Source organism: Garra rufa, chromosome 6, assembly GCF_049309525.1.
Source record: "Garra rufa chromosome 6, GarRuf1.0, whole genome shotgun sequence".
In the NCBI taxonomy this organism is placed as follows: Eukaryota; Metazoa; Chordata; class Actinopteri; order Cypriniformes; family Cyprinidae; genus Garra; species Garra rufa.
In genome coordinates, this window is record NC_133366.1 from 16,472,534 (window position 1) to 16,485,700 (window position 13,167).

The 13,167-nt window shown below is 35.9% G+C and overlaps 1 protein-coding gene across 1 annotated transcript in view; it reads left to right on the top strand.

The window, feature by feature from the left end:
• The first annotated feature begins 246 nt into the window (after window positions 1-246).
• The window catches only part of ctnna2 (catenin (cadherin-associated protein), alpha 2), a 509,795-nt gene continuing 496,874 nt past the window's right edge, over window positions 247-13,167 (top strand). Inside the window, exon 1 of the mRNA XM_073841829.1 lies at window positions 247-494. The gene's annotated coding sequence lies outside the window, so the exon portion shown is untranslated. The remainder of the gene's footprint in view (window positions 495-13,167) is intronic.

The window sequence follows — 13,167 nt, forward strand, 5'->3', positions numbered from 1 at the left end:
TGTAAATAAATCCTTTACGTATACACAGAACAGTAGTGAACTGGCAATAAGAATACATCACTGAGCACGCGCTCCATCCTCCAGCTGAGCATCACTATTTAACAAAGATGCGCAGCACCATCTTCGCCCCGCCCATCCCAGGCTGCGCTCTTTCTCTCCGCGTTCACAGCGCAGGCGCATTAGAGCCACCGCGCGGCTCACTATTTAGCAAGAAGGGAGCGCGCATACTCAGCACCTGTCGTGTGTGTGGCTGGGGATTCGGTGGGAGGGGTCATTATTTGGCAGGGAGCGGCAGAGAGACGAGCATTTCCTAGATACCCACAGCAACGCGTGGATTCATTCTGCTCCCATCACTTCAGAGGCGAACCGGCGGATTTTCTGGGTTGTTTCAACTTACTGGCTAGCTTTGGAAAGCCGTCCGTTTGGAAATAAATCACACCATCGTATTTCCTCGGAAGTGTTTTGTTCCTGTACCGGGGCTGTCATCACTGAAGGTAGGATCTATGGAAGCCACTTTGGAACAAGCAAACCGTTATTAGATGTGTCAGAAAGGCGAGGCTTGAGCATCCTAGCCTTATTGCGCTGATTATCAGGATTTCAAATAGGGAAAAATCAGATGTCAGAGGAAGGATAAATAGGTAAATCCCCTGAAGCGACTGTCTATGCATCCCTCAGCTGTAGAAATCTACAGTTATTCCAGCACCGAGGTGATGGCCAGTGCCTCCCATCTGCAGCCTGCTAGCATACCGGCTAACCAGCTCATATTGTCTTAAATAAAGGTTTGCTTTTTAACAGAATAATAGCGGAAGGTTATCCGCGTGATAACGGGCGTTGTTTTGCATACGCATGGTCTATTATAATAATAGAAAGCATTGGTTCGACTAACTGCGGTCTGTGGACATCTTCAATCCTCATTGTCGGAGCGCCTCCCGTCTTTAATGTCCCGTTATTCTTTGTCTGCAATTACTATTGTGCTCGATTTTAGATTTAAATGACAGGTTGAAAAGGCTTTTAAGATCTGTACGTTTATAAGAAGTAAATATTAAAGTTTTGTAATAAGAGACAACTTTGGACTTTATGACATTGAGATTTTTTCTCTGTTCTTATTGCTGAATGAAACCCAGTGTTAGAATTAACTTTCTTTTTAATACAGAATAATATCTGGCCTTGAATTGATTTTCATAGACTCCATTTTTTTCTACCATTATGAGGTAAATATGCTTTTCAAAAAAATTTAATAAATAATGTATATATATATATAAAACAAAACGTAACATTCATCAAATTTGTCAGATACTCCAGATGCAGGGTGCGAGTTGGCGGTGGACTGGGTTTTTGTGGCAGTTGTGTCAGATCCCCCTAAATCAGCTTTAAACCTCAAAGCTAGTCAAACAAAATGTTGTGGTTTTTTCCTAACATGAATTGTATTTCAACATGACATTCATTATTGACTAGAAAAGTATTTATACTTTAAAACACATATTTTCATTTGTTTTTGTCACACTAAAGATGATTACAGTATAACGATAACTATAACGTTGTTCTAAATCTTTGAGATTAGGGAAGTCCAAATTGTGAAAGAGACAGAAGAATGGCATTGTTGGAATCACTTTCAAAACATTTTTTTTTTTTTTTAAACTGAGGATCAGCAGCCAATCAGAATCCACTAACTTAAAAGAGTTTGCATGTAAAGCAACACATAACAAAGTGATGGTCCATGTTAATAATAAACTGCATTATCGTTATAGTTATCTATAAAGTTAATTCACAGAAATTGCATTTCGGCCAGTGTGTCGATAAAGCATGCCAACTACTATCAGAGGGATCATGTTAATATAGATTTTTTTTAAAAATATATATTTTTAGCCTATTTTAATAATTGACATTTAGCTAACTGCTAGTGGCATAAATGACAAATGCTTGAAAGGCTGATGAGTTGAATATAAATTTAAGATGTTTAAATTTATAAAAAAGTTGAAATTAAAATAGTTTAAATCAATCGACTCCCTGAAAGTCATTGTATTATTCACACACTGTTATCACAGTTTGCTCAGCTAAATCAGATAGGCCAAATAAATATGCTATCCAAGCCTATAACTAGATTTGATTAAATATATAACATATATATATATATATATATATATATATATATATATATATATAAAGAAATTTCAATCTTAGGTACATGACATTTCGTCACATTTAGTGGCATTTTTGCTTTGCGCCCTGCTTACATTGGACCATAAACTGATTGTAAACTGTGTAATTGTTGATAACATATTGCAGTAGCCTTAGAAATTGTTGGAACTTGTATGCATAATTGATGTTTAATTTATCTAAACTCTATGTTGTGACTCTAAAATAAGCCCTGTGCAAAAACAGTCATTGTGAATTGTTACACCGTATGCCGAGATATACATAGTGAGTTTTTCATTTGATCCCATTTATATTTCACTAAGTGATTTTACACCTAGGATAGCTAAATGAATCAAACTGCATGTGTTATTTTTGTCGCTAAAGCCTCAAAACTGTAGTGGATATGTATTTTTTTCTGTAACCGGTGGGAGTAAAAATGTCTAAGTTGGTCAATGAGACCCAGTAGGAAGTTGCAAATAAATGTAGTAATCTAAGTAATGTAAATCCAGTCTGCTTTTATTTATACTTAGCAATGTTCTGCACTTGTCAAACTCAAAAGTAAAGTAAAGTGGGATTCAATGGGGTTATGTATTGCAAAAGCCTAAACAGGCATGTCATTTCTTAGGCTAATTTCCTGTAATGGAGTTTGTAAGCATACTTGCAAGTGTTAGATTCCTCTCAGTCAGTGTGTAACTACAAAACATTTTAATGCACCCTGTCCTTCACACTCAACAGTGCATTGTAACACCCTGCTAGCGAAGCCACCAACTGGAATGTTCCTATTATAATCAATGAAGCTGACTATTTAGACGGCTTCCTTGATCATAACGGCAGTGTTTTATTTGCTCACTCGTGTAGATGTGTAGATGTTTCCATGCCGTACAGAGTTGTAACAGTAGCCGTAAGCAGAAACCAAATGGGTGTGAAAGGGCAACAGTGAGGCTGCATTTAGAAGTCCAGCATTTGATTGACAGGGAGGTGTGCAACCCTATTACAGCTTCCACAATCATGTCAGGGCTTTTCTCAGCACAGTAAGTCAACCTGTTAGTCAAGCAGTGCTTTTAAAGGGTCACATGCTTTGTGTTTTCATGTAATATGACACTGATATTTTATATGCACAGTGTACAGTAGATGAGTAGCAGTTATTCTTGCATTTATTCAACAACAAATATTTCTAATTCTTTAGTTGCTGTTGTAATACCCAAATGAACTGGCATTGTACATAAATAATGTGCTTTATAGTGAGAACCAGGAGAGCAGATTTGCCCTGTGTCAGCTCTTCGGGACGCCCTGTGTGCGTGATCTCAGCGAATCTGGTCGCTATGGTGTCTCCAGGCTGAGGCGAGGGGCTCTGTTTGCTAAGACAAACAAGCAGTAATAAAGCACCCAGCTAGACGGAGAGACTTTCCGATGTGAAGGCGCGCTCACTGCACTGAATGACAGGAAAAATCCTAGCGTGCATTGTTGAGACTATTGATTCTAATGTGTGCAAACATTTATAGAGAGCTTGTCGTTTTGAGAAACCACACTTGAAAAGGACTTGTTGGTCTGTCTGTCTTTGTGTGCAGCCACCCGTTTATCTGCAGTGTACGTATGGATGTGAAAAAAAAAGAAGTGTTGGAACGTGTGCTTGTGCCACATTTATTTAAAGCAAAATATTTGAGTTTTTTTTTTTTCAAAAAAAGTTTGTGGTCAGTAATTTTTATTAATTTGTTAAAGAAAATAATGCCTTTACTCATCAAGCACATATTACAAATTCAGTGCAGTAAATACACTTATAACTTATAATCTTAAATGCTGTTCTTTTATCTTCCATTTTCAGCATTGATAATAATAATAATAAATGCTTCTTGAGCATCTAATCATCATATTAGAATGATTTCTGAATGGTTACTTGACACTGAAGACTGGATTAATGATGCTGAAAATTCAGCTTTGCAAGCACATGAATAAAATACATTTTAAAATTTATTTAAATAGAAAAGTTATTTGAAATGTAATAATATTTCACAAAATTGCTGTTACTATATTTTTGATCAAATAAATTCAGCCTTTGTGAACATAATTATGGAAGCCTGTTTCTGAATTTTAAAAAATGAATTAAAATAAATGTTATTGTAATCTCACAATTCTGAGACTTTTTTTTCTCAGAATTGTGTGATGTAAACTCGCAATTGTGGATTATAAAGTCAAAATTGTAAAATAAAAAGTCACAATTCTGACTTTTCTCTCAGAATTGCTTGATATACATTTGCAATTGCGAGAAATACAGTCAGAATTGCGAGATAAAAATACACAGTTCCGGGCTTTTTTCCACAATTGCGAGTTTGTATCATGCAATTCTGACTTTTTCTCTTGCAATTCTGACTTTTTTTTTCTCAAAATCACTTGATATAAACGTATAAAAAATTCAGAATTGCAAGATAAAAACAGTATTCAGACTTTTTTTTTACAATTGCGAGTTTGTATTTTGCAGTTCTGTAGCCTGGGTTTCCCCATACTGCCTTGCGCAGCGCGATTTTATTCACGCTGCTAGTCTAGTCTGGAAACCATGGACCTAATTTTCACCTAAGATAGGGAACCAATCACAGAACGGGGAGGGAGCAGCAAGACGATGACGCCTTCTATGCGACTCACCGAAGCAGTTTGTTAATAACTATGGATCCAGCAATGGCAGCAGATGCTAAGTAGTTTAGAACGTAAGTTTATTTTGAAAAAAGAGCAACTTTTGGCATTCGCTCTACACCGGACGCGAGCGGCGCGACAAATGACATGCTGTCTACACTGGAAGCGGCGCGGGGTGGCAAATCCCCGACAGTAATCTGCTGCCGCGTTCTATTTATGACGTGCTCACACAGAGTTTAAATGATTTGCAACGGTCGCCTTGTCGCGTCCAGTGTAGACAGACTTTAGCTGTTGCGGTGCGGCAACTGTCGCGTCCGGTGTAGACACGGTGTAGTGTTCGTAGTAGTTTAGAACGCAAGTTTATTTTGAAAAAAGAGCAACTTTTGGCGTTCGCTCTACATACGTCATCCGGTATAATTGAAACGATTGGCTATGAGCTACGCACAGGCGCATTTGAGAGACATTCGTATCGCCCAATAAACGGCTCTGGGCATTCGTAAACCACGCCTCAAATACGAGAAAATGAACATGTGGTTCCCAGACCACGAATCATGACGAAGTCATAACGTGGTCTGGCGTTAGCCAGGCTAGCAGTTCTGACTTTTTTCTCATAATGTGGACTTTTTCCCTCAGAATTGTGAGATATAATCTCGAGTTTGCGAGTCAGAATTGCAGTTATAAAGTCAGAAGACATAAAAAGTCACAATTCTGATTTTTTTTCTCAAAATTGTGAGATATAAACTTGCAATTGCAAAATACAAACACAATTCACACTTTTTTTTAACAATTATGAGTTTGTATTTTGCAATTCTGACTATTTTTCTTGCAATTCTGACTTTTTTTCTCAGAATCACTTGATATAAACTCACAATTGTGAATTTGTGAATCAGAATTGTGAGATATAATCTGGCAATTGTAAGTTATAAAGTCAGAATTGCAAGATAAAAAGTCAGAATTCTGACATTTTACTCAGAATGACATGATATAAATGCACAATTGTGAGAAATAAAGTCAGAATTGCAAGATTAAAACAATTCAGACTTTTTTCACAATTGGGAGTTTGTATTTTGAAATTCTGACTTTTTTTCTCACAATTCTGACTTGAATTCAAAATTGTGAATTTAAACTCGCAATTGCGAGTTATACAGTTTGAATTGCGAGATAAAAAGTCACAATTCTGAGTTTTTATATCAGAATTGCTTTACAAACTTGCAGTTGTGAGAAATAAAGTCAGAATAGCAAGATAAAATAGCAAGATAAATTTGAGTTTGTATTTTACAATTCTGACTTTTTTCTCATAATTTGCGGATATAAACGTCAAAGTCAAAGTTGCAACTTTATTTCTCAGAATTGCAAGCTTATGACCTTATAACTTGCAATTGAGAGTTTATAAAAAGTCAAAATTACCTTTTTAGATTTTTATTCAGTGGTGGAAATGGCTTCCATAGATAATAGACTTTTGAATGGTAGTGTAAATGTAATGTAAATATACAGACAGATACTCAAATCTTCATGGCCCAGTTTTTAAAAAGTAATCCACTAGGATTTTGGATAACAGATTGGATCAAATCTTGAAAATGTGTTTTTCAAAAGAAAAAAATGGATTACATAATTGGATTATATCACGTAATCCAATCTTGGTTTTGATCCGGATCAAACCTTTTGTTTGGGTTTTCCAGAACTTTTCTGTAGGATTTGGATCACTTTGATCCAAAAAATCTGGATTAAACTGATCCCATCAGAAGGGTGGATTCAGCGTGGATTTCATGCCCAAAATGTAATAAAAACTTTAAAAATGTATCAAATAATACTATATTTGGATCATGCAGTATCTTACAAGATATCCTATTTATTCAAGAGGTGTTAATTTTATTTGTTCATCCATCAGGCAACAGTGATTAGGTAAGGCTTTAACGTATTCAGCCGTTCAGTATAGGCCTACAGCAAAGTAGAAAGAGTTTGGCCTCATAAAATAATCCCCCAAACAGCTGTCAAAATTGACCAAAAACAATACATTTTATTCTGTCACTAATTGATATATATATTCATCACAATCAAAAAATATTTTTGTTTTTAGAATATTTATTAGTGTTGCATGCAATGATTACAGACTAACCAAAAAAAAAAAAAAAAAAAATGCAAAGAATGGCAATCACTGATTTTTGAAATCCAAAACAAATCCAAATCAGAAATAGTTTCTAACTATTGCGTCCCTTGTTGCACATCCTGTTTGCTCGTTCTGGCAGAGGAACAACTGACTCTGACCAAACTGCAGCAAACCACGGCCAGACTTGAGATCCGCCTCCTAAAGGCTACGCTTAAACAAGCTGGTCTCTCCACATCGATGAGGAAGTCTGAAATTATTATAGAGCATATGCCATTAAGTCTTGTTTTTTTTTTTTATTCAATACATCTATATTTGAAACTTGTTATAAATATCCTCAATGTACAGTGTTTGTGTTGTAGGTCTCAGATGAGTGGACTGCTGGAAGAGGATAGGGTGGGGGTTTTCTTTTTCTTTTTTCTTTTTTTAAATGTGTGTGTTTTCATTTCAAATAAAAATAAACTTATATTGACCCCACACTGGCTATTCTACTTGTTGTTCTTTACATATCTATAGTTCTACATTATGATTTCCTATCCTGTTTGAGCACTGGTTATCCAGATTTGGTGATCCTGAAAAGTTCCTATCCAGATCAGATTGATCCAATCCGATGTTGCCTTGAAAAACTGGCTCAAAAGTAAGCTGGATTATGTGATCACGGATCGCAAAAAAAAGGATTACTAAATCCGGATCAATTTCATCCAGATTAAACCTTTTGAAAAACCGGGCCTAGGAGTATAAAAATATTTCTAGACCTGTCTTTTGTATTTTTTAAACAGATTTGAAACTGTTAAAATTTGTTTAGATTTTATCAGCAGCATATGTTTGCCATTTCAGTATAATTCATTAAGTTAATTGCTTTTCTGTTTGTGAATCCGCTTATAAATGTGCCCATAAAGCAGTTTTTAGATGAGCCTTTAAATAAAGAGGTGAAATTGCCTTTGATTAGACTTTTATTGTCACAATTAAAAGTTAGGAGGGCTTTTCCAGTGGTGCATAGAAAAAGATCGAAGAACAAGTTGTGAAGTTTATTAAAATATAAGGTTGAAATAAGGCTTGTTTCAAAGGATGAGCAAGGCTCTTCGATAGCTCTTCGTGATGGCCTAGATCTAAGGCATTGTTTTTGTCTCATCACTACCTTTTTTAATTAAGATGAAATTAATATTGTATTATCTTGAGCATATGCCAACGACCATATGCAAATTTCATGAATACTCCCACTTATTCTTTGCTGACATTGTGAACTCACACAAGCTTATGCACTGTGATCTGAGTAATGGGAGTAATGTTAGCAGTGACTAATGCGGAAAGACTTGAAACACCCATTTACATCAATGTTAATGTGCCCAAGTACAGTGTGTACGATGCCTTTTGGGATGCGGATGTAGCTTTTGTTTCGTCAAAGTTCCCCATCAGGTTTTATGCAGAAGTTGTTCTTTGTACTCATCTTCATCATATTCTCATTCATTTATAAAAGAGGAAGCATTAAACTGATCTCAGTTGAGTACAGAGGCCTAGCAATGACAAATTGACTCAGACAGAAACACTGTTCTTGTTGATTTAAAGTTTCAAACAAGTCATTTTAAGCCTTGTCATCCATTATCACATTTTGGCTCAATGTCTTTAACCCTCACGCTGTATTCCAGTCATCTTGACCAAGAGATGACCTGATATTTGCTGAAGTTTTTTAATGGAAAAAGTGAAGTTACTTGGCTTTGCGTCATAAATGTAGCCACCAACACATTATATGGGCAGCTCTTCTTGTTGTCAGTTGCGATTGGTCTTCGGAGAACCATATGCTTGGAGAATTTGAGGAAAGCTTAGTGATGGTGGATCAGTGCAAAAGGGCAGCGACTACCTGGAGACACAGTTGCTTTTTAAAAGTCTGCATTGCAAGTAGTGATTAGCATTTTTTGAGAGGAAGACAGCAGTACTGTCTATATTTTATGCGAGATGCTGAGCGAAAAGCCACTTCTCTGATCTTCTCGTTTGCAAACAGCAGCGCCTTTGAGTTTGGAGACGGTGCGAGCAACTGCCTGCAGCGCTCCAGAAGTAACTGAACCAGTGATGCTGCGAGATTTAACTTATGGAACACAAACAAATCACAATTTATAATAGATTGCAAGCGGCACTTGATACACAATGTATTTTATAACTTTTTATTTGAACTCTTTTGACACTTTGATTTGATACTTTATGTTATTGTTTTCGTATTTCAATTTGTCAAAAGAAAAAGTTATTTCTCAATGCACTTTAGCATTCGAAAAGCTGATATTTTTTATCGGACCAGTTTTGTCACAGCGTCTCCCTGAAGACTTTTAAAGGGCACTACTAAAACTGGTCTCATTTTCTTTCTCGAGCATGTGTGACTGTGATAAGTCAACAGAAGCTTTTTTAGACTGCATCAATTTATCCTTTTCTTCTTTGGTTTCATCTGTTCCTCCTGCTTTCTTTAGTTCCCTTCTTTCTCCAACCCAATCTGCAAACAACATCCCAATGTGGCGTATTGAGGAATCATTGTAGGAGTCATCTCCTTTCTCGCCTTGCAATCTCCTTCTATTTTCCTCCTCCATTCTTGTTTTCTGTATCATGATTTTTGTTGTTGTTGTGGGTTCCTTCTATGCACTAGGATCTGTACTAATAATAATTGTAAATTACAAAATAATATTAAGATGAAATATTATTATTATAGGCTGAGGTTTTATCATTGCACATTTTAAACTGACATTTAGTGATATTTGCATGGATTTAGAGTATATTAGCTTGGTTATATTATCTCATTAAATCTTATTAATCTTATTTTGAAAAATGAATCTTTTTAAACTTTTTTACACCAGGGTTAGAAATTAACTGTTCAGTTAAGGGGCAATATTAAGGGGCATTTTTACATTTTTACATTTGGGAAGTTGATTTTTATGATCACTGTATTATTATAAAAACCGTATGTCGTTTAAACTGTTGTCCATAACAATAGACTGTTTAAAATTGTGTCTAAATTATACATGTAAAAAAACAGGAGCTCATAGGGCTGAAACATTATGACAAATATTATCTTTATAGAACAGTTCTTTCTGGTTCTCGAATCTGATTGGCTAATAAGAGTCCGATATTAGAGCAATATCAGAACTCCAACAGCCGTTTCACAGTTTGTAATTGTATCACTCCGCTTGCGGTACTTCTAACAGCGAGTGTCATGGCGGAAGCCCAAATCGGCTGTAATTTTATAAATAATACTGTTTTTGTGTCACGAAATGTAGTTTTAAGAGGTTTTTCAGGTAAAAATGTACTTGTTTATTGTTCAAATATGCAGTTTGTTAATAACAATAACGTCTATTTGAAAATTTGTGTCAACGTTTTCGGACATATGAGCTCCAGGGCATCAGTGACCTTTCGGCGCTCATGAATCCGCCTGAGAGCAGTCTCACCTCGTCCAGATCTCCTGGAATTTACCGCTGGCACTCATGCCTCTATAGTAGTTAAACATGAGATATAATTTGTTTTGGTTAAAGGTAACGGGCAGTCTTTGGTCTCATTAAACTATTAAACCACTAGTATTTGAGTGTTTAGTATTGAGAAACGTTGTTTGTGTTCGTGATGGTGATTTTAGTTACATTGTTCCGCCATTACATGGTGACAAGAAACTGTTTTTATGAGTGAGCAGTAAAGACTTTTATACTGAAAAGTTAACGCTATAAAATGCACTGAGCAGCAAAATCACCCTTAACAGATGAAAGGATATTAACATTATGACAAAGATAACACTTTCCTCAGCAGATATTCAAAGTAATGTTTATTTTGAATATGAGATCGATCTAAAGGATGAATTCTGCATCAGATGCAGGTAATCACACTCGCCCGGTCCATCTCATATCTCACATCTACTTGTGTGATATTGCTCTTTATATTCTAATAATGATTATTAATACCGATATAGAAAACAATATAAAACATTTTTGTTTCTTTTTGGGCACATCACATTCTGGCTTCACAGTTTAGCACAAGTTATGCAAAAACTCCCATTATAATCACTAAAGCTATGGAATTAATCTTTTCTTTACTTCGTATCGGCACTGTGTTGTTTATGATAAGGGAATTCAGTAGCATGCTGACTAATCTGATTGTTTTTTTTTTCAGCGTTGACTAATCTAAGTGCCTCTTTTTTTTTTTTTCATTTTAGTGGCACTTTTGCCACAAGCCCTCATTAATTTCCGACCCTGTTCTACACTTTATTAATAGCAGCTGTTGCTTAGGTTAAATACTGACATTTACATTTACTGCACCATGTAACAATACTTCATTACTATCATGACAACTCTCAGAGAGTATAGAATGGTAACACAAAAGTTTAGTGCAAAAAAGTATGCTTTTTAATTTAAAACAGAATAAATTTAAAATTTGTTAGATGTTGAAATTAAAATATTGATGCCATGTTCCTGTGCAATTTAGTAAATCTCTTTAACGCAAAGGCCAAAGTGAAAAATGGTCTGTTTCGAAGATTAATGTTCAGACATGAAATAGGATTGTTGTTACATTTCCCAGCATACTGAGCATAAAAAGCAGATGTCTAAAAATTATATTTGGGAGTAGCTAATATTGTTTGAATGCCACAACTTGGTGTCTCAGCATTACATATAGGAAATAACCCCCTATACAGGGACCGAAATTAAGTTTTTGACACACCGGCCAAGTTGGCCGGTGGATTAAAAAAATCAACCGGCCAAGCTTATTTTTTACCTGCCAAAATTCTGAACGATTGAACACAGATATATCTAAAGCACGTTATTCTGTATATAATGTGTGCTCCAGACAGAGAGGAGTGACAATTAAAACATCAATAAGAAAAACAACTTTTTGGTCATTTTAGATTTTTTATTATAACTTTGGAAATGTTTTTAACGAACTATCTGATCTAGTCAGACTACTTGTTTTCTTTGTCCATGAAATCTGGCCTCCTGCTTCTGACGCAGTCTTTGTGCCACAGCAGGGTTCAACGCTAAGGAATTTTTCTACTGGTCCGATCACCAAAAAGAAAAAAAAAAGTTAATATTTATTTCTTAGCCACATATTTTAAATGTGTCAAAAGCCAAATATAAATACATACACTTTTTATTCAGCATAACTTTTCTTTAAATACAATTGATAATTTAAAGAATTAAAGAAGTATTTAAGATTTCAATAACTTAAAATATATGCCAGCAGGTGGCGGCACGAAACTGAAATTGATCACTGAATTATATTCATTTGATTCGTTTGAATGCATGGTTCATTCAAGAATAAAGCAAGTGACTCTCTTTATGAATGGGAAATTGAATCATTTCACTAGATTCGTTTAAAAACGCATGTTCACTTATAAACGAAACACCGCTGTGTTTGAATGGAGACGCGCAGAGCCGTTGCACATCTACAATCAAACACAGCAGTGTGACTTGGTCCAGAATAATTTTGACGACGGAAAATCAGCCATAGTGTTATTGTCAGACAATGTAAGTTACTTAATAATAACTTCTTGTTTATTTAACTGCTGTATTAAATCAATATCTCATTTACAAACTCCCATAAAAAAAATATTAAAAGCTGTCACTCATCTTAGTTTCCGATATCACAAAGCTCTATTATAATCAACGACGCTCTCTGTACCGCAAAATCAATCTCTTATTTACACTCTCTCTACACTTTGTTTATAGAAGAATTCTTGAGATATATCTGTGATACATTACTGTGCTGTGAACCCAGACACGTCGGCATTTGGCTTTCTGGTGTATTTAGGACTTACACAACACAACAGGTACAAAGCAGCGATCGTATTTATCTCTGCCATGGTTGATCGCGCCACCTATTGTTATAGACGGGAAAAACTACAGCGAGTGACGCGATGCGCATATTCGCTTGGCTTTCGGTGTGAACCCACCATTAGACTGTATTTGCGCACGGCAAATTAAACTTTAGTGACAAGGCAGCACAGGCACGATCGGGGAAGCATCACAGAGATCCGCGAGACTGATACTGATTAACATTACTGGTGAAAAGATTTACTCGCCATGTGGCGGATGGCGCTTTAAATTGAACTCGCCAGACAGAGAATTTGCTCGCATTTGGCGAGTGGCGAGTGTTAATTTCGGACCCTGCCCCTATATATAGCATACATGAAATCATCCCGTAGCAGATCTATACAGGTGGAGCTGGGGAAGGTGGAGGGTTTCTGAAGTGTTTCTGCAACTGCTACACCAAGCACTAGCTGAGTATTTGAATGTCGAGGAGCAAGCTGTTATTATGTCATATTGAGTTAGAACCTTTCAGACTGC